The 23928-nt window shown below is 31.4% G+C and overlaps 1 protein-coding gene and 1 long non-coding RNA gene across 6 annotated transcripts in view; one reads left to right on the plus strand and one right to left on the minus strand.

Moving 5' to 3' along the window:
* The window catches only part of LOC127705594 (TNF receptor-associated factor 6-like), a 56894-nt gene extending 34973 nt beyond the window's left edge, over positions 1-21921 (minus strand). The window contains exon 1 of one of the 5 annotated variants that reach the window (XM_052209930.1): positions 20496-21921. The gene's annotated coding sequence lies outside the window, so the exon portion shown is untranslated. Of the gene's footprint in view, positions 1-3052; positions 3160-7817; positions 7900-17285; positions 17436-20490 lie in introns of those variants that run through there. The other 4 variants (XM_052209928.1, XM_052209925.1, XM_052209926.1 and 1 more) reach the window with 4 other exon arrangements.
* On the plus strand, positions 17443-20476 carry LOC127705597 (uncharacterized). The gene is made up of 2 exons (XR_007983918.1): positions 17443-17731; positions 19035-20476. It is a non-coding gene; the product is annotated as an uncharacterized LOC127705597 (long non-coding RNA).
* Positions 21922-23928: the final 2007 nt, after the last annotated feature.

Below are 23928 nucleotides of genomic sequence, written 5' to 3' on the forward strand. Positions count from 1 at the left end.
CATGACCTCAAACATAGCTTCCTATTAGGAAATTTAACATAACAATAAATGTAATCATCCATGTAACATATAATGTTGTAAGTTTTAATTCTCTTCAATAATTACTTAAAATTTCTTTTGTTTATACCCTTTGAATTCAAGAAAAAAAGAATTTTTTAAAATTCTGATTTTCTGTAGAAAAAAAATATAGGTCAAACCATAAGCATACAATTATTGCATTCTTGAAACATCATAAATCATTACATAAAATACCATTAATATATTTTTGGAACTTTGGAACTGTATGTACGCAATCAAACATATTTTACATTTATTCATTTCATTGCAGCCATTTTAAATTAACATCTTTCTTTTTTAGAAGAGGCAAATTTTGTCATGTGTCTGTTTGTGCAGTGTAGATGTCACATAAAGACATTGTATTTTTCTGATACAGAAAATTTCAAAGGAACATCTTTTTTTTCCCTTTATATGAACTTTCATAAAAAAAATCTCCAAGAAAAAATTCTTAGTTTCATATTTTGATCATAGAGGGATGCATTTACTGTGATTTGCAGTGTAGATGTCACATAAGACATAGTATTTTTCTTATACAGAAAATTTCAAAGGAACATTATTTTTTTTCCCTTTATATGATATTTCATAAAAAAATATCTCCAAGAAAAAATTCTTAGTATCATATTTTGATCATAGTGGGATGCATTTACTGTGATGTGTTGAAGTTCTATTTGTGCATATTTTTACATTTTGTTTATTAACAGATTGCTGTCTCATTGAGATTTACCCTGCATCTCTTGAACACTGACTTGTCTTAAAAATATCAAAACCTAGAACACCTAACTTTGATGAGGTTTTTCAGTACCAGTGCTAAAAACTTACTCAGCTTAGAAAAATATGATCAATGTATAAATGAAAGACTTAGACCATTACATCTGTTTAGTCTCACTAACATGACACAGCTAAAGGCTAAAATATGATTTCACCATAAAAATATGAAAATTGAGCCAAAAAGTTCAAAAAGCATAATGACTTCACTTTGTCAACTCTCTAATTAGCAGATTTTTCTGATGACAGCTAAGGGCTGTCACATATAATGCATTTGTTATTTTGGTTTACAGTATACTCAGTTTATTACATGTATTTACTCATAATAAAAAAATACAGAACAGTCCAGTATTGAAATAAAAACTCATGAGAAATCTTCTTAGAGGTTATATTTTGATCACTTAAATTTTCAAAATACATGTAACTTACATTAAATGACATTTACATCCACATCCAATGTATTCTTACACAAAACAATACAACTTCAAGAGTTTTTAACAAACAAACGATTTCCACTTTCAAGATTTATATATGACTTTCAGCACGATCAGATTTGTTCATTTTCCCATACATTTCCTAATGTTACAATGCTTATGTTATAACAGTCAGAGTAAGAACCAGTTGTTCAATGACGTTATTTACTCCAATTGACCTCAGGTCAATGGGTGTAATTCATTCATACAAAACAACTTGAGAATGGTCTATTCTAGGCAAAGTCTATACAGTCAATCAAATATAAGACTGACTTTGATTTATCCTCTTTGTAAAAGTAAGTTGAGGATACTTTTTTAAATTTCAAAATGTGATAGTTTATCAAAATCTAACCTTGTAAGGTCAAATGCTATCATATAATCTTCAGCCATATAATAACAATGCCAAGTAATATTAAAATTCACAAATAAATTCCAAGAACTGAATCAAAATGATAATTTTTCATCTAACAAGTAAATACATGCGTGTTGTGTATTTTCAAAGCAATGTGGTAAATTTATTTCATAAAACCCCATGCACTGAACTAGTTGCTCAGACATGATATAAAGGGAATGATAACTTAAAAGAATATACACGTAAAACAGAATTGTAGCAGTGCACCTCTACTTATGTATAGCACCACCAAGGGTATTTAGTTAGGGGTCTGAATCTAAAATGTAATTAAAGGCACCCAAGACACCCAATATCAATAACAAATATAAAAACATTCTATATTTTGAAGATCCCTTCTGTTACTTAGCAATTTAAAAAAATTCCATACCTAATATGATGGATTATAGAAGGAAAACTATTATTATTGTCAGGCACATCAAGAAAAAAAATATCAATTTTGACTAATGAAAAATCTTCCACAATTCTTTGACCCCATATATGAGGCTGTTGTTTGAAGAAAGACTGGAACTAGAATCAAATTAAATTTCCTTTTCTTTTTTTTTTTGTTGTTGATTGTTGCGTTAAAGTTTTTAAAATGTGCCACACATCTCAACATTAAAGATACATTTCAGCAACTGGTTTTGGGGTCTGGCCTGTTACAATTGTTACATTTTTAGTCAAATTTCTAACCACTTAGCAGTCAAAGTTTCCAGACTATCCTTGAGTTTATCCACTTTGCAGATTCCTACCCTACTGATTTATAGCCCTCCTGCTGAATATGCATGACATATTTACCATTGAACATTCAGTAAACAACAATCAATCAACCGACAGTATTTATTAAAATCAACTTCGTGTGATCATCACAAGATCTTTAAGCTTTTTAAGTAAATTAAAAAAACATATGCTTCATCCTTAAGATTTGTAGGACTTTCATAAGCAGTATATAGTGTCTGTATAATCCAATAAAGTATGGAGAACGGGAGGTTGTGTGTTCAATACCCAGACAGTCAAAACCAAGGACTTGGCATAGGCATTTACTGCTTCTCTGCTAGCATGTAGTGTTCAGAGTATGAGAAAAGATTGGTCTGTTTGGAGTCAGAATAATGTTTGAAAGTAGGTTGACATCTTCCTATTAGGCTATTACCTTGTGACCTACATGTACATGTATGCTTTAAAAACAGGGCTCAGCATGTTGGTCTTGTACAAAGCAAAGTTCAAGGTCATATCAAACTAATGTTCTTGTCCTGATTTGCATTAAATATTTGCCACTGGACATTAAAAACTAATCCATCCAATAAAGTATGTTTTCTTTTAGAGTAGGCATGCACATAAAAGAAGAAGACCATTACTACTGTAAAGTTACCTTGCATCCAGGTTAGCTTGAACTGTATACACTTCAATTCTGTCTTCGACCAATATGTTTAAGCTGAAGCTTCATGTAGACATGGTAGAAACATGTTTCTTAACCAAAAATAAAACTTTTTAATAGGTAATTCCCAATGTAATGTTGACAGGAAGATTTAGTGTGAAAAATATACATATAGTCATAGTTCTGGTTTTGATTATCAATAAGTAGTCAATCCCCAAATAGTCAATGCACTTATATATTCTAACAGTAAATAAGGATCCTAGCACACACAAGTTTTCTGAAAAGGTTGTACAGTGCATGTGCCAATACAAATTGTACACAAATATTTTTTTTTTACTTCATAGATGAATCACATGGAATGTCACCAGCATCCTTAACAGATGATAATGCTGAAGTAGTTAACACACCATTTAAGATACATATAAAGTTTTACAACAAAGGCAAAATTGCATGCCTTTTTTCCCTCAAGAATGTTGACCACTTTCTGTTTGGTTTTAAGTCTTAAACTTAATTCTAAAGATTTTTGTTGATAGAAATATGCAATTCATGTCAGCAGAAAATTTCTTTTTTTGTGTTGCTTGCAACAGATGCTAATGACACAGATATATAAGTAATTTTCATGATTATAAATCAAAACATAAAACAGATGTACTTAACCATATAATGTGGTCACATTATGCAATTTTTACTGAACAAATACTTTTCAAGAAACATTCAAATCAATACTTCATTCAAAGAAAACAGCCAACTAAAATAAGTTAAAAAAGAAGTAAAAAAAGAATCAAATCACCACAACCTACTTTTTTCACAATATTGTAAACAAGAATGTGTCCATAGTACACGGATGCCCCACTCGCACTATCATTCTCTATGTTCAGTGGACCGTGAAATGTGAGTCAAAACTCTAATTTGGCATTAAAATTAGAAAGATCACACCATAGGGAACATGTGTACTAATTTTCAAGTTGATTGAACTTCAACTTCATCAAAAACTACCTTGACCAAAAACTTTAACCTGAAGCAGGACAGACGGACAGACGAACGGTACGACAAACAAATGGACGCACAGACAGAAAAACATAATGCCCCTAGGTTGGGCATAAAAATCTACAGTTGCACAAACAGCATGCAAGTATGTCAGAGCAAACTTTATCCCTATATTTTGCAAGAAGACTTCCAATTATAAAACCCTGTTTATCAACATCTCTCCTTATTCTGTCAACAGGGTTACAAAAGAAAGTATTTCTGCTAGAAAAAGATCTCTCTTAATATGAGTGTTATCATTTCATTTTTGTCAGGAAATTCCCCCTTGAGTGATTTGTATGTCATTGCAATTGACAAAAAAATACAATACTGCAGATTCAGTTTTATATCCATTGATTAAAAATACAGGAAACACTAGAGGTGAACAGAAGTTTGAGTTCCCTGTACTAATTTAACTCACATTTTGATTGGCCAAATAAATGACCAATCAAATGTTCAATGGTAAAACTGAAAGTCATATGCATTCTTCCTTTAACATTGTTATTTATAATTTATTTTATTTAAAACAAAAATAACATCCTCTCCTTTTGTACTTTAATCTTGAGGATGCAGTTAACACTTTATGTGATTTATTACAAAACAAAATGACTTTATTCCAATCAAAATGCTTAAAACTAAGAAACAATCAACTAGCTAAATGGAATTAAATTTCAGACTGCTATACAAATTCACAAAAACAATATGTACTTAAAAGGAAACTGTCGGTATTTGTATAGTACAAAGGGTTTTAGAGCAAAGGAGAGCTGACTATCCCTATATACAAAATTCTTCATAGTTTTAAATTGTTGAGAAAACTGACAAAATTACCATAGGGTAGCATCCCCCTCTTAACAAGAATCCTTTGTTCCACACTCATTTTAAATTAATCCAGTGATTCCCTCCTAACCAAATTCAATGCACAATAAAACTCTCAATTAATTGATACAATAACAGGATTTCAAATCAGAAGCTCTTGCATATATTGTATAACATATATTTATACTGCTAATGCTATAATATACATGCTGAAAAAAGTCTTCTACTTAATTTCTGCTAATATACAATTCTGCCAAATCTTAAATTTAATAAACATGCAACTTCAAATCCATAGTAAGTCTTAACTATTTTCTCCTCTATTTTAATTTACTTTATAAACATTCTGTTAAGGCTAAACACGTCATTGTAATATATTTTGCGTTATTGAATGAAGTATATATTTACTTTGCAATGAGGAAGTCTATTTTATTGGTCTACTACCTTTTGTACCTAACCAGGAAGTATAGATAAAAATAATTTTTTTTCTACTGAAATAAACTGGCCTTATAAAAGACAGATCAACATGTGGATGGTAGCATATGGATGCAGAGGATGAATCAGCCAAGCCATAAGGTTAAGGATAATCCTTAACCATATTCAATATACATTTTATGATAAAGCCATTACTCAAATTTGATCTCTAACTTTTTAATTCCTTATTAGCTAGTCAGGGTACATTTTATATAATTTTCCTGCTGGCTAATCAACCTTCTTCAAGAGTTATCTTCCTTTACAATAGAAATGGTATTGATTTGAAGTTCTCAAAATGATTTAAATAACCCGTTTTTTAATATTATCAAATAAGATGATGTTTCTCTAAGATACAGATAACCTACCTTATTGTTGGAATGAAAGACATAAATGAAAATCTTAATAATTCACATGTTTAAATTATGCTCTACAATAAAATAATCAGAAGCTGCTCAACCTTGAAATGTAGATTATGTAGACCAAAGTTTTATACATTGTGTCAGAATTGTAGCAGTGAATTATTGTCAATAAGACAAAAATCAGAAAGCAAATAATTCTAAAAGACATCTGTTATATCATGAATTTAAAGGAGCATCTTCGTATTACATTATCCTCAACCAGGAAGTAACACAACAAAAAAACACCTAAAAATTAAAAACTACATTTGTACATGTAATTTGAATAACTAAATCTATACATATCATGTATATATGCATGTTTATATATACAAACACTACTGTAAAAGTTTCATTAATGTCAAACAGTTTTTAGACTCAATTGAAAACTAATGTATAAAATCAATGAATAATGACCATTTTATCCAACAAATGAATAATGATTTATATATTATAAAATATTTATGATAATTCATAAAAGTATCTTTTGATCAATATTGAATACTATTTAGTCCTTCTTTTGCAGTTGTCTGGCAATGACATGTACTTAACTATGTATGATCAGACTCATCAGCAATTTTTTATAGGTCAGTAGGTGACCTGATGCAAGAATAACAAATAGCAAATGTACTACTGTGGATTCATTTATTTTTGTGGATGCTTGAAGTTGAAGCCATTTTTAGGAGTGGAAGTTTGAGAATGAAAGTCTGTATAAAAATGTCCAAAGCCCATAATAATAAATTTCAGCAAAAATCAATGGAATGGAACCAAACGTAAACTCGATCTGTAACTCATCATAAGTAGACTCACATACTAAAAATAAGCTCAATATGGGAAGGTGTTTAGAAAAAAAAATCTGTACAACTGCTATTTTCAAAGTCCAAAGCCCGTAATTTTGGCAAAAATCAGTGAAGCATAACCAAACGTAAACTCGATCTGTAATTCACAATAGTGGACTCACATACTAAAAACCAGCACAATATGTGAAGGCATTTAGAAAAAAAAGTCTATATAGCTGTTATTTTCATGAAATTTTCAAACTCCAAAGGCCATAATTTCTGCAAAAATCAGCGGAGCAGAACCAACCGTAAATCTCATCTGTAACTCATCAAAGTAGACTCACATTCTAAAAATCAGCTCAATATGTGAAGGGGTTTAGAAAAAAAGTCTGTATAACTGTTCATTGTGGAATGACGGATAAGGGTAAAACTATATATACATTTCTATATGGCCTAAAAAAAACTTTGTTGGGGGGGGCCATAAAAATCAATGTCCATACATACTGGCCAACTTCGTTAAAATTCTTCATACGTGTAGCTCTACAAAGTCACATGTATTGTGACAAGGGAACTACATGTATATGTAATGAACTCAGAAGCCTTCTCTTAACAATGTAGCATAGATCAATCAAGTTATACTTACCTCACATACATTGTATTTTATCAAGGGAAGCCATTAGCTTAATGACCTTCCTGTACTTAAATGATTATAAAGTTTAGTACTTTATCAAGGTTACATTTTGTGGATCTAGTTTGATCACCTCTAACTTACATAATTAACTTATAAGTTGATCATTCTGTGAAACAAAGATGTCATAAAGTAAAGCACCCCAAATAGATCTAAATGCTGTTTAACCAAAGAAGGAAATACTTTTATTATATTATAATATTATTATTGGCCAAGAAAGGTATACATCTGCCAAGTTTAATGCAAATACATAAAAATGCACCACTTGGGAATAACAATTTTTGTTAAATAACACTTTTTACAGTTCACACAAGGTGATCGATTAACTTAGAAATCACTTTTGTTGGTGATTTTTCACATCAAATGCTAAAGTGGAGATTGTGGGTGATTGACATTCTGAAATAAATCTTTGTACAAATGTACATGCTGTATATTTAATATATTATCAGAAGGGGTATATTCAAAATCTAAATGTTGTAGCAGAAAATCATTAGCAAACACCCTGTTTTCGCAGTGATTCACTCAATACCAGCAAAAGTAACTTTTAAATAAATTACCCAAGTTTTCTATATGAAATTAACCCTTACCAAACTCATTTGTTCCAAGACCATCATCAAGGTGTTAGTAATTCACACGCATACACAATGAATGACACATTCCACAGATCTGAGGTGAAACAATACACGTACATGTATATCATGTAACACATTGCTAAATGACACACTGCCCGTGTTACATTTTAACTGTAGAGCATAATTTATGAATATAACTGCAAGCAATTAATAACTCTTAAATACATGTCCATGAACAAATATAAATATATGTTTGCTACAATTGTTTAAAATATAGCCCATTTCAGAATTACTGTCAATGAAACATCAGAACTTTTGTTACATTATTTTGTTCAACATGTAAGTTGTTTAACAAACTTTGATATATATATGCTTGGCCACTTCTTAGTAATGACCTCTTGTTTTTATAAGAAAAGCTACACAGTAGTTATTGGGGTTTTTTGTGACACAAGATTTTCTTCCAATCAATCCTACCAATATCTGAATATTATTATTAAATAAAATGCTCTGCTGGGCGCAGCTTGATACGACCGCAGAGGTCGAACCCTGAACAGTTGGGGCAAGTATGGACACAACATTCAAGCTTGATACAGCACTGAATTTGGATTGTGATTAAATATTTGACACAGCACAGGTTTCTGACATAGAATGAATGTGGTCTAAGAACTTAAAAAATTTTAATTTACCTATTCAAACCATATTATTATTATTTGCTTTTATATATAAATCAGAAATAACCAATTTAAAATGGAAAATTTTAAAGAAAAAAAAATCCCCCCCCCCCCAAATTTTTTGAACCCCCTTATGCAGTACAATTTCAGAGGGATCCATACACTTTAACACAAGTTATTGTCTGGAAACTAGAAAAATGCTTGTTTTTTGGCCCCTTTTTGGCCCCAAATTCCTAAACGTTTAGGGCAATTACCCCCAAACTCAAACCCAGCTTTCCCTTTGTGATATGGAACCTTGTAGTACAAGTTCATAATGATCCATACACTTACACACAAGTTATTGTCCTGAAAACTAGAAAAATGCTTGTTTTTTGCCCTTATTTTGGTCCCTAATTCCTAAAATTTTGAAGCAATTTCCCCCAAAATCATTCCCAGCCTTCCCTTTGTGGTATGGTACCTTGCAGTACTATTCAGAGAGATCCATACACTTGAACACAAGTCATTGTCTGGAAACTAGAAAAATGCTTATTTTTGGCCCCTTTTTGGTCCCTTATTCCTAAACATTTTGGGCAATTACCCCCAAAATCAATCCCAGCATTCCCTGTGTGATATGGAACCTTGTGGTACAATGTCAGAGAGATCCATACACTAATACACAAGTTATGTCTGGAAGTTACAAAAATGCTTATTTTTGGCCTCTTTTTGGCCCCTAATTCCTTAACTGTTGGTACCATAACCCCCAAAATCAATCCCAACCTTCCTTTTGTGGCATTGAACCTTATGGTAAAATTTCATAGAGATCCATTCACTTAAACTAAAGTTATTGTGCGAAAACCAATGTGTCTTTGGACGACAACACCACCGATGACGACGCCAACTTCATACCAATATACGACTGCAAAAATTTTTTGCGGTCGTATAGAAAAGTGTTTGTGAATAACCTGCTATTTATGCTTAATTCCATAATTGATAGTGTTTTGGGTCATCTACCAAATGCTTAAAGGGTTAACAATGCAAATGAAATATTCCTCTTTAGCTGTTAACAATTCATCTCAACAGGATATTATAGAATTGTGGTAATTAGTATTTTTGTCAAATTCTCTTTTTAGAAATGCCATGATTATGATGACAGCAGCTGAGGGCATCAACCATAATACTTTAATAAAAGATGATCACAAATGTATCATTTAAAAAAAAGTTTGGTAACAATCTGCAATCAAAAGATTTATTTTGATGAACTATGTATATTTCTAATAATGGTGGCTTTGTTGACTGTTCAGCAAGAGTCATCACTTGTAAAATTTACACATGCCTATGTCACAGGATGAAAACCAAATCAAATAAAAATAATTAAAAATTTCTCAGAAAAAAATCACACTGGCTTTTTGCTAAGTGGGCGAACAAATTACACTTAACTAACAAGAAAACATTTGCAAATTTGTTTCTCTCTCACCTAATCATAATGATTACATACCAGTCAACTGCTTTAAGTGTAAAATTAGCTCAAATTGTTTAAAAAAGTTGAATTTATAATCATTCACCATGATTATGAGGATTATTATTTCGCTTGTTATTAAGACAAATCTGAATACAATGCTAAGTGTTGTAAACTTCAATGAGACAGCAGTCCAACAATACAATTTAACAACAATAAGTTGATCACTAGGTCAAACTGTTACCAGTGTATATTCAGCTATGACATGGATCTCTCAGAAAGTTTTTATTCAAACAAAGAATTCATTCTAACTAATAACTGCTTTGACAGACATACACAATGTATTATTAAGTACACAATAGAAAATGTTTAGTGTAAAAAAGTTCTTGGCATGCGTGAACATTGGCCACAATACATGCAGCTTTTAATCAGTTTACAGTTGTTTTTTGATCAATGAACTGATGATAATAAGATAATTGACATAAACATTGTAAATGTAAAATGTTATTTAAAATGAATAAATGGGGAATGTGTCCATGGGATAGATAGACATTGCCTCCACTTGCATATCATATAAAGTTATAAAGGGACATAACTGAAGAACTGTAAAAGTGACGCTACCCACATTTGTACTTGATCTGAGTTTTGTGGTAATAAGTATTGTGTATAATTTTTCCATTTGTAAAAGGGCATAACTCTTGAATGGTTAATGTGACACCACCAAAATTCAAACTTGATCTGTCTTTTGTGATAATATAAGCATTGTGTATAAGTTTCATAACATTTGGTTGAGGCAAACTAAAGTTAGAGAATGGAAACGAAAAATTCAGCAATTTTTCCTTTTGTAAAGGCATAACTCTAGAACCATTAACATGATTAAAGTGACACCATCAAAATTCAAACTTGATCTGTATTTTGTGGTAATAAGCATTGTGTATAAGTTTCATAACATTTGGTTGAGGCAAACTAAAGTTAGAGAACGGAAGCAAAAAATTCAGCAATTTTTTCCATTTGTAAAGGGCGATTACTCTAGAACGGTTAAAGCAACACCACCAAAATTCAAACTTGATCTGTATTTTGTGGTAATAAGCATTGTGTATAAGTTTCATAACATTTGGTTGAGGCAAACTAAAGTTAGAGAACAGAAACGAAAAACAATTCAGCAATTTTTCCATTTGTAAAGGGACATAACTCTAGAACGGTTAAAGTGACGCCACTAAAATTCAAAATTGATCTGTGTTTTGTGGTTATAAGCATTGTGTATAAGTTTCATAACATTTGGTTGAGACAAACTAAAGTTAAAGAATGGAAACCAACTTTGAGACATAAGGACGGACGGACGTACAGACAAGGGTAAAACTTAATGCCCCCTCCGCTACAGAGGGGGCATAAAAAAATGCATGTTAAATTTTGTAGATTTGGACGTATCCCCAGGTTGTGTCAGCTCTCTAATGGAGAGACTTAGATGGGAGCCACTTAAAGATCGCCGCTGCAAAGACCGTCTCACCATGGCCTACAAGATACACAATAGATTGGTAGATATTGACCCATCTAATTACTATAAACCTGGAGATTCACGGACCAGAGGAGATCATTGCATACACCTACAGCATACACTAAAAGACCAGTACAGATACTCCTTCTTTCAAAGATCAATTAGGGAATGGAACACTTTACCGGAAAAAGCCACAACATCAGCTACACTAGAAGAGTTCAAGGCCAGCCTTACCATCCTGCCAGAGGCCTTGACAGGAGCTTCTCACACCTAGAACTCCTTAGATCCCAGATGTATATAGTTTTAATTTGTAAATAAATAATTGCTGTAAATAGCTACTGCTGGTTTTGATAATTGAGAAGGAAAGGCCTCATGATTATACGAGCAAGAGTCATTATACACTCAAGAAGAGTCCGTCTCTGTATTGAAAGAAGAAGAAATATGTACCTACAAGACCAAATCATGAACTAAACCAAAATCACTCTGTGTACTGTTTTTATGTGTAAACAAAATTGAAACAGTATTTACAGTAGTTTATATTTTTGCACTTTCATAGGATACATTTGTGTAAAATTTATCCATGAAGTACATTAAGCATATTATTTAAAATAAAATAACTTGATTACATTAATCTATACTTAAAAACTTGCAACTGTCTGAATGAAAATTTATTTGAATCATTCAGTGTTTTTACAAGTTTTCAATTTAAATGGTTATTTTATCAATCAAATTTAACATCTATTTATATACAATAAACTTTTTTTTTTAAATGGAATTGAACAGAATATTTGATTAGGTAAAAAGATAACTACGTTTAGGGATTCCCAACCTACCCTCTTATAAGTGCTCACCTATTAACAGTTATTTAACCTCACATTTATTATGTACAGAGTTTTTTACAACTTACCTTCCTTAATAAATTGCTTCGCCAAGCGCAGCTGAATACGACCGCAGAGGTCAAACCCTGAACAGTTGGGGCAAAAATGGACGCAATATTTGCACTTGATACAGGTCTGAATTTGGATTGTAATTAAATATTTGACACATAAAAAGGTTTCTGACACAGAATAACTGTAGTCAAAGAACTTAGAATTGGTCATATGATTTGAATTTATATTCAATTTTTTGTTTTTGTGCAATACACTTTGCTGTTGCGAATTGACCCCCCTCCCCCCAAAAAAAAATAAAAAATTAACCCCTTTTTTTCTTGCTTTTGTGCAATACACTATGCTGTTGCGTATTAACCCCTCCACATACTTTTTTTTTGCAAAAAAAATAATATTTGAAGAATTTTCTTTTTAATTTCTGAAATCTGAAATGAGAAAAAAATGACCCCCCCCCCCCCCACAATTTCTTTTTACCCCCCCCCCCCCCCCCCCTTTTTCCCCCAAAAAAATTCTTTCCCTCAAGATATGGTCATAATCTCAATTCAAATTTCCCATGGAGTTTGCAACCATATATACCCATTTAAATTTACCATAGTGCTAACTTAATCTATTTTATAATAGAATTTAAAATATGGTGTCAAATCTTTCATCTGGATTTTTTTGTAAAAAAAAAAGATGCAACGTTTGCAGATATTTTTACTGGTCTTCCTTTATAAATATGCATTTCTTTAAACATAATTTAAAAGCAGTGTAAGGGAGGTAATCAAAATGTTGTATTTGGATTACCTCCCTTACACTGCTTTTAAATTATCTTAATTGTTCATTAACCATTACTTTATACATAATTTAAAAGCAGTGTAAGGGAGGTAATTCAAAACCTCCCTTACACTGCTTTAAATTATGTTTTGTACTAAAGTATTTGTCCATTAACCAGGACACTCTTGTTTTCCCCCTTTTTTGCCCCTTATTCCTAAACGGTTTGAGCCATAACCCCCCAAAGCAAATCCTAACCATCCCTTTGTGGTATGGAAACTTGTGGTATAATTTCATAGAGATCCATACACCGTTCCACAAGTTATTGTCTGGAAACTAGAAAAATGCTTATTTTTGGCCCCTTTTAGGCCCCTAATTCCTTAACTGTTGGTACCATAACCCCCAAAATCAATCCCAACCTTCCTGTTGCGGTATAGAACCTTTTGGTAAAATTTCATAGAGATCCATTCACTTAAACTAAAGTTATTGTGCGAAAACCAATGTGTCTTCGGACGACAACACCACCGATGACGACAACGACGCCAACGTCATACCAATATAGGACCACAATAAATAATGGGGTCGTATAAAAAGTATCTCATTTATATGATGTTAGTGAATGAAAAGTTTTCAAATTTTCAGGTTTGAGCTTTCCTGGTGAAGGTAAATCCAGAAAACTGCAAAAAAAAGCTCTAATGAATCTTAACGTACATTAAAGTACATTATCACTCATAAGATTGTGCAACTAGATATGATAAAATTAAGCAAGTTATTTTAATTGTATACCAAAGGTACAAATTGAACAATATAAAAAAATAAGATACATATTATTATGGCACTTAATGTATTATAGTAAAAACCAAACATTGTAGCGCCGTGAGCAAACAAGCACTTCTCTTTCAAATCTCACCACTTCTCCCTCTCAATTTCAAAAAGAGAAGTCACTTCTCCCTATGATTCTGAAGTAGTGTGAGCCCTGATCAGAGGCATATGTATACTTATATATATATGTCTCTGACATAATGTAGGAAAACACAGAAAAATGAGAAGAAAAAAATTCTGAAATCTTGCTCTAGATCATGTAGATACTTCTGATCTAAGAAGAAGCAGGTCCAAGTTTTGTAAAATTTTGAAGGTTTGACTAAGTGATTGATGCCTAAAAAAATTTAACAACCTGAACCAAAATGTTGAGGACAACAACAGAATGAATGTTTTTCGCTTTTTCTTGCCATCAAAGACTAGTCAAAATACAATTACAAGGATATCTGGGGTGGTCAAATATTGAATTGCAAATACAAAATGTACACTATTTTAAAACTGCCTTACCAGTGTGAATAAAGTATCACTACTTTCTGATGTTTACTTTAAAATTATGTCCATGGTTTACTATTTAAAATATTTAGATCTATAGGGTCAAAAGATTGTTATATTGAGTTTTTAAGTTCCAGTTTCATATACCATGAAAATTTTCAAAATAATATAGTCATAACCTTCCTTGGAGTTTCATATTCTAATGGCAAACTAAAAAAAAGTTTTTAAATATTCACGTCAATTAAAATATATCTTTTAAAGTTCATTTCTTAATATATTTAAAAATTATCTTCTAAAGTTTTCATATTATATCCTGGATAAAAAAAAAATCAATACATGTTTAAACAATACAAAATTTTACATGATCAATTATTACATGTTATTAGGAAGTATCATTTTCACTTTCTATAAAAAAACAACAGAAATATAATGAGGTACATAGGCATTCATTCCAATGTCAGTTCTATTTTTCTTATACTTCAAGCAAGTTCTGTCCAAGTTGAAAAATTTATATATAAACTTCATGTACACATTGATAATTGATGTATGTATATTTCCCATTAAATCTTGTATTTATAACATTGTATCTACAATCAACAGTCATGACAGTTAATTCTAATGCAACATCATTTGTAATGTTCATTTTGATTGGATGACGTCACCAATTTTCATGGCATCAATTAACAATTGATGCTATGAAAACGTACACGCAAGCACAGACGACATATGACAGATTTTAAATGTATGATTAGACTTTGTTTTCTGTCAGTTTCATTAGAATGGAGAGAACAATATTGTAATTTAAGCTCTGACGGCATCAATTGGTGATTTGATGGTAAAGTAAAGTGACCAAAGGTTCTGTAGGTTAATAATGTGCATGTACACACAATGTACATGTATGTACATTGTAAATATTCAAATGAGGGACTTTGAACTAACTTTCAGTAACTGTGAGCATTCAATAATATGGTATTATCATCATGATCATTTAGTAGTTTTTCTTTTACTACACGTGAACAGTAAAAGTGATAATGTAGGATTTTAATAATGTCCCCATGAAATAATGTTTAACTCCTCCACATATATACTTTTGTGCCTGTACCTAATCAAGCAATCTTTACTCTATTTCATACTGATTGTTGATTTTGAGGCTGATCTCATGCTTGATTAGCAGTTTATGAAATATGGGTAACATGTACATTTTGTATATAATAAAATGTAAAATGAAGTGAAACCTGAGAATTCTAGCTAATATAAACATGCATTCATTATTTCAAAAAAATATAAATAATTTAATAACAACTTCTATGAAATATTGTCCTGTTGGAGGACACTATTTCATAACTGTTGCTGTAAAATTCTGTCCACTTAAGAGACAAAATTTCATGGCATTATTTAATACTTTAATTCTGTGAAAAACTGTCCAGGGGGACACTTTTTCACAGGATGCGATTCTGTCTTACATTAACTGTAGACACTTGGTTATCTCTGACATCGAAGAACAAGTGCTGACATCTAGATGTCTGTTTTGGTTTTATAGTGTTGTTGAGCTGTTTTGGCTGGTTTCATACATTTACACCAGCATCAACGCTATTTTCAATCCAGGTACAATTTAGTGTTACCTCTGTAGTTTGTTGGGGAGAAAACTGAAGTTACATTGTAAACAAGCATTCTGTGAGTATTGCATGGCAATACATAGTCCCCTACCGGTTAAAAATTCATTGCATTGGAACAAAATTCTAACTTGATCTATAACTTGTCATGGTGTACACATAATAAAAAAAGAGTTAAAACACTCTGCAAAATAAGGACAAGCCCAAAGGTCAAAACTCTGTTTATTTTCACTTAAACTTAAGAGTCTTGAAATGTAAAAAATGGATATCTACAGGCAAGAGGTGTGTTATTTTTTTAAAGCAACTACAGTAGAATATAGACATTTGGTTCTAATCAGTTCTTCATCCAGTCTTACAATTCATCGACAATGTAATTGCTAAGCATGAATACCATCACATTTTACATGCTTTAAAAAATTGCAAAATTTCAAAAGATTTTTTTTTATTTCCATCAATCATTGTAAATTTTTACTATGCAGTCACAGCATAATTAAGTCAATCCACATGTATATCCACATCATGCACATGAATGTATCCTCCAATTAAACACTGCAAGTACAAAAATTGTACTACAACAATTTTATTTACCTCTTATCTCTAAAACTGATCATAGTTTTGATAAAAACCAAAAATAATTTACTTTCTAATACAAATACATGAAATACATGTATATCGTCCAACATATATATCATGTATATACATTGTAAGTATTAATTTAAAGGTAAGGTTTGTGGAAACAAACAATATTTAACATGCTGAATGTGGGTACAAGGAGCAGTTTATATGTATTAACCATATTTGCTTCTTCACAAGGGAGGGGTGGCTTTCCTGTCCCCTTTAACATGTTTAATTCCAATTCAGCTATAAGTTTCAATGCAATGCAACTTTATGTTTACTTTTTAATTTCACCAAAGTAATAATCTGTCATTCCTGAGAGATGTTACTGTCATGACAGTGGAACTGATTGGTTAAAATAATGGGAATTTCTAGGATTTCTGCATATATTATCAATTTCGAGAAAGTTTTTTTTAAAAGAAACATGATCATGCAGTATTATCTAAGTAAATAAAGTTGGTATAATATATTACAATTAACCTGCTTTATAAAATATTTTTATAAAATGCAATGTTTTTTAGGTCTAGATCTGTCATCTACAAATGTAGTTTTGCCCACTGCATATGGGTAAGTGCTATGAACCCACTCCTCATTTTTACGTCATGCTTGGGTTAAACACGTTATTCAAACTTTACTAAACCTCATTCGAGATTGGCAGATCAAACATGTTTTGATATTTGTAAGTTTTATTTAAAGGCCTCACCTTAATTTGAAAATTTCTGCTAAATTACTTGGAAATCGGCTGCTACAGGCTACTTCCTTCTTCGAGTCACAGATGATCCAATAATTTCAATTCGGGAATTTCCCAACTTCTAAATTAAAATCACTCCCGGACCATGTAACCAAATGTTCTCCGGAGTTCTTGACTGCCGCGATTGAGTGCATGCGGGCTCTGTAACAGTTGATTGTCTTTAAATGACACGAAACGACGCCTCAGTTTATGCTGTCATTTTTTTTTTTCAATTTATAAATCGATGAAATGACTCAAGAAATTAAAAACCCGCGTCATCAAAAAATTCCCCGTTTTAAAAGCTTTTTGATACTGAATAAGATCGGATAACACATCAAACCGAATAAGAAATACTAAATGCAATATAGGAAATACCAACGGTAAAACTGGACAAAGTCAACCAGGATATGTCAGAAAAGGTAATTATTTCATTACATTGTATTGTGTCTTTTTCAATTCGTGAATATATGTTTTGAAAAGTACGGTTATGCGTTTCACATAGGAAAAATACTGTTTATCAGTTGTTCAGTTTTTTTGGTGAGTATTTTAAATTCGTATTTGAACTTAGAATATGAGCACTGATTAAACCATGGACATTGTTTATGGCTTTACACAATGTTTGCGAAGACTCAGTACAGAATGTTAGGTTGTCAGCTGAGGTTGTCAGTGCTGTCCTTTCTTCCCAAGTTGGCATCATGATGGAAACTTCAGGGACCTTTTTCCTAAAATTATGACGTAGCTGTATCACTAATAACTTTGCTGCTGAGCGACTACTGGTAGCATTTTCTTCGTGCTATCTTACAAGTTTTCGTGTCACTTTTCGATAAAAGGTGACAAACTACTGCCTGGGAGAGGGCGATTGATCATACGGTTGTGGATTAGGCCTATAACGGCTTTTTGCTATTTTTTGCTAACAGCAACTCATGTCTGCTATTAACTTAACTCAAGATCGCCTTCTTGTAGATTGGATTTAACTATTGCTAATTTTTAGAACAAAGTTATTGTATGATATTATATGATTCTAAATTGGCTGTGCCGCTGATTAAATATTCATCCCTGGTTGTTAAGCAAGCAACCCGAAATTCACATTACCAGAGACTTATATGTCTCTGACATTACTATACCATCTCAGATCTGTGGTATCCGCCCCACACTCGACGACGATACCCTTCCTATTTTCTGGTCGCATTTATGACTTCCTTCTCAATATTTATCAATAGAAGAGGCTACGCTCTTTTTAGCTGTCTTTGCACTAAATTGAGCTAGATTACAAGCATATTACTTCAAAGGCCCTTACGACTTGAAATTTTTACACTTTGCGTTTTATATTTTTCAAAATGATCAATCTAAACCAATATCCATCAATTTGATAATAAGATATCAATATCAGTAGTGACTTATCATCTCTAAGGCCGGGACTTGCCACCATCCCGTCCCATCATAGAATTGAACAAAAACATCACGTCATTCCACGATTCTTTTGCTGGGAATAATTAGGCAATGTGATAACAAACTTTACCTGCTCCATGCAATGTCCAAATTTAGATCTGTTTTAAAATAAACTATGGAAAACACCTTCCTTTCCTGACACGTGCGTGATGTTTACATTTTTTTTTATTGAAAAGGGTTTTTTTTTCTGGGTGTTCACACCTTACACATGTAACACATCTTTATGCTTAGAATATCACCAAAAATACTGTATTCCTTATTTTTTTTCTTCAGAAAACGCCTTTGTGACGAGCTTGATTTCCTGCAATTTTGTGAAGTGTAAACACCATGAGCGAGGAAAATTGCCATGCAACCAAAAAAAATTAAAAAGACCATGCATACGGAGAAAGTGTTTTTTGTTTTTTTGTTTTTTTTTAATAGGAATTTTCCGGGTCACATCAAACAACCTCCTTGATGACAGTCAAACATGGCGGACTTCTTTAGCCAACCACTAAAGTTCAGACACTATAGTTTTGTCAGTGACTACACCAAAGAGCATAATACCAAGATTCATCAACAAAGTTACTGTTCAATACATTCAAATATGAGACACACTCTGAAAATCTTGCAGACATGTTTTCTTAAAGTGCTAAGAGAGATCGCAACCATTATGCACATCATTGACGAATCTTGAAAAATAACAATTACATTGAACGTACATGGCTCATATAACATTGGTCATCGTGGAAATAAAAGGAAACTATGATGAAAATCTGATTCGTGCAAGCAGGTGGAATCAAATGATACAAATATTAAACGCAGAAGAAGAAAAAAACTATATACTGCAATTTTTAAAGAGGATAAACTTAGATCAACAGGAAAGTTCCCTTTGATTATATTTATTATTATTAATTATTTTTGTTTATATTCAGAATACTGTTTTTTGTGTGAATTTATAAATAGATAATGTTGTTTTTTGCTACTTGTTAGTACCAACTTAACAAAAAGTAACAACACGTTTTAACATGTTTCAGTGAAGATTTGATATCATAATTGTTTTATTCTAAAGTCTGTTATTCTCTTTTGTGGGTTAATATGCCTAGAATATCAAGCATCTACCAAAAAAGTTCCTCCTATTATTTTTTAAGGAAAAATCTCAAGTCAATTGAATTCCACAATTAAATAAAGCTACATATAAGGGCTATATTTTATTTAGTTAGTTAAAATATTTTACAGAATAACATCTTTGCAAATAAGAAAATGTTTTAAAAAAAAATCGGGAAATTTTTAAATAGGTGTATTAATCTATGTTTTTTATCTTTATTTTGTCTAGATTTTTTATGTTTTTGATTTATTCATGTCACATTTATTTTTTACAACTTAATAATAATAATAATAATAATTATAATAAAAATGATAATGATAGTAAAAAGTAAATTTTGTATACGTTGTGAGTTACTTTGCTTTGATTCATAGATCAATATTCTTATACTATAAAGTTTGATAAAATATGATGTTTTTTTCAAAAATAATTTCAAGTTTAACAGTTAAGCAAAATTGGAGACCAACTCAAATCCAAGATATTCTTTTAATGAAAATTTTTGGAAAGAGCAAATAAGTTTGTTTGCAATGATATTTATGTACACATGAACATTTTTTTTTTCTGTTTTTCAACCCAGTAGTAGATGTACTAGTGGAGCATATTTGGATACAAATTAAAACAAGAGGAAATTAAACTTAAATTATTTACTTTACCCAGCAGCCTCTTCGTGACAAATTCCATTGAATCCACTCTTCTATAAGATTTTTTTTAGCACATTTCTCTATACTCTCCTTCATCAGAATTAATTTTTCTGTTTGTTTTATTATTTGATAATTCCACATTACAACATAAATTGCTGATGCTGTGCTGTAGTAACTTTACACCAAGTTTGAGTTCAGTTTAGGCTAGCATTCTTATTGTGGATGGTGCCACACCATTGCATTTTTTAGAGCCATATAATTGAACAATTATACCATTATGCATTAATTCAGTAAGTTGATATAGCAATTAATAGATCACACACATTGTATTATTGTGTTGTCAAAAATGTAAACACCCAAAACAATAATGGAACCATCTAGTCGATAAAAATTTCTTCATATGATATCCAAAAGTGATGCTAAATTATTTGATAATCATCCCAAAAGCACATTCTTCTTTGAGTGCAAAGGCAAATAATTGCATAAAATTTCACTAAATCTCTGTCAAATGCTCAGAATACCAGATATTGCGTTCACTATGTCAGTTGGATTTTAAACGCAATTTAGCTTTTGTGATTGCTCTATTCTTTTATATACCGACTTGACTGAAGCCAAACTTTAGATCTTCCAGTAGAGCTATTCCTCTTCAAATATATCCATATATATTTGGTTATTCAATTCCTTTGCCTCTGCACACCAAAGGGAGATTGTGGAAAGGAACATGTTGTGTTGTTGTTGGTCATCCATTCACATCCATTCTTACAAACGATCTTGTTTATATTTATAGGCCATTTTAAAAAGCAACACTGATAATCCAATTGACATCGATATCGAAGAATGGGAGGCTTTAGATCACGGTCATGAAAACTACTTTCATCCATTAACATCGTTATTAAGCCGATGAATACAACTTTGTCTAATCGAACGATGATTATTGATACAATGGTCCAGTCCTACAACATTGCACCGCGGTGTTTCCGTACTGGACTTGTTTTGTAACCCGTTTCACTGGAATGTCAAAGTTACCCAATCAAATCTCATGTACAAATATATAGAAATGACGTCACCACATGGCATCTCGGCCATGATTTCTCCACAGCTTTCGCTGCACTTTTGGTAGCTATTAGTATTGTACGAACTATTACTTTGTATCGCTTGGTCAATATAAAAAGATCTGCTATTTTTCTGGAATTTGCTGTTGGCTTCAAAGATTCGACGTGTATTTTATATATAATTTTTCTATAAATGCCAAATATTTTTCCTCTGCACTTACGGCTTTCTACCATATCATTAGTTGCAGTTGTTGGAAAACATCTTTTTGTATAGTCGGTGGCGTTGATTTCTAATACATATGGTTTGATGTTGTATCAAAAACAAAAAAATCTGCGAAAATATCAGGCTTAAAATTTGGTACACAAGACGCAATTAAATAATAATAATAATTATTATTATTATTATTATTATTATTATTATTATTATTATTGTCATTAATAATTTTCCTGTATTACAAATAAAGTATTATTCGTTTGTGTCTGGATGCTGCAAATTTATTTGTCATTTTTTTAATATCTTTAAGTTGTTTTAATATATAATTTTTAGTATTGAATTAGTATCAAAACGTTCAGATAAAATACTGAAATATTTTACTTATTTCCCAGAAATGTCTTAGCAGTAGGTTTCAAATAGAAATGTTTTGAAAAATATATATACGAACAAATAATGCTACTATATTTCATTGGTTTTTTTCCCAGTGGCAACATGAGTAACGTTTCAGCCAAAAAGATATATATTTAAAAGTTATATCTTTTATTTTAAATTATTTTCAAATTTAAAAAGCAATACTTATTTTATAAGGTTCTAAATTCAACAGTTATTTACAGTTTTCCAAAAGAATTATAAAATGAAAATGAAGCTTTTCACAGTAAGCAATTTTATTAACGATTTCTTTGAGCCGATTTTGATTTTAAAAGTTTTACCATTTATAATGAATTACTTTATTTATTAAGTTGATTGTTTATTTATCCTTAGCTTTGTTTTTCAGTTGATTTTTTTTCTTTTTTAATCAAATTTTATCAACTATTTTTCAGTATCCAGAAGACATTTTAGAAATGTAAATGAAATCCTTTTTTGTATGACAAACATAAATTATGGTTAAACAATATTTGCTTTAAGGACATCAAGATGGATGGCTGTTTTTCGTTTTTTTTTGTTTTTTTTTTGTTTCTTTTTTTGCATTCGACACCTTTGTCCCATTTTCAAAGGAATAGAATTTAAGATCGTTTAAAAGAGAGGCGAAATATACCAAAGGGACATTCCAGCTCATAAGTCGAAAATAAACTGACAACGTCATGGCTAAAAAAGAAAAAGACCAACAGAAAAATAACAGGACACAAAAAACAACATAATGTTAATGTTCTGTGTCTTTTTTAATTAAAAAAATAGTAATCATGATTATGTTTTTGAGATACAACAACCTGTCTGTGCTAGCAGGATAATAATGAAAAGATATTCTCGTATAAATTTAATTTATAGTTTCTTCTTTTCTGAAGCAACTTTCATTACCAAAACTTTCAGCTCCACCGATGATGTAAAATCTCATCAAAGATATTAGGATTTTCAAATATTTTGGCATCTTGCATCACTGAAGAGACATCAGTTGACGAAATATGTCCCTGGGGCAGCAAATTTTGTATCGTTATTGTTATTACCACTTCTTGGTCGATGCCTCTGCTGGTGGACTGTTATTCCCAAAAGGGCATCAACGGCCGAATGCCAGTACTTCTGTATTGGCATGAAAATACAGATAATTTGAATGCAATTTTCTGTTATAAAATTTTGGAAATCTTTTCAAATTATGGAATATATCTCCCTCATGCAAAGCTCTTATTCCTTATCCGGATTTAATCAGCTATTTAGCATTTGTATTAGGTTTTGGATTTTCAAATATGTTGGCCTCGAGCATCACTGAAGGCACGTTAGTTGTCGAAATATGCACCTGGTGCAGCAAACTTGGTACCGTTACTATTATTACTACTTCTTGGTCGAAGCCTCTGCTGGTGAACTGTCTCAAAGGTGTCCCCGGCCCAGTAACCATAGTTTCTGTACTGGCATGAAAATATCACTGAATAGACATCAATTGTCGAAATGCTCATCTTGTGCAGCAATATTAGTACTGTTGATTTTATCATAAACACTGGAAATACAAACACAGAAATTACTACATTTATATAACAATGACAACACGTTTGCTTATGACTATTCTCATATAAATTCATTCACAAGTTTCTTGTTTAACTGAACATTTCTAACTGTGGTTCTACTCTTTTGGGGTTGTACACACATATTAAGATAGAAGTTATAAAAACTGTGTTTGTTTTCACTGCACCATGATAGAAATGGTTGCACTTTTATTTATGATTGATTCAAGCAAGTAACGAGTCTCATT

Source organism: Mytilus californianus, unplaced genomic scaffold, assembly GCF_021869535.1.
Source record: "Mytilus californianus isolate M0D057914Y unplaced genomic scaffold, xbMytCali1.0.p SCAF_6, whole genome shotgun sequence".
Taxonomy (NCBI): domain Eukaryota; kingdom Metazoa; phylum Mollusca; class Bivalvia; order Mytilida; family Mytilidae; genus Mytilus; species Mytilus californianus.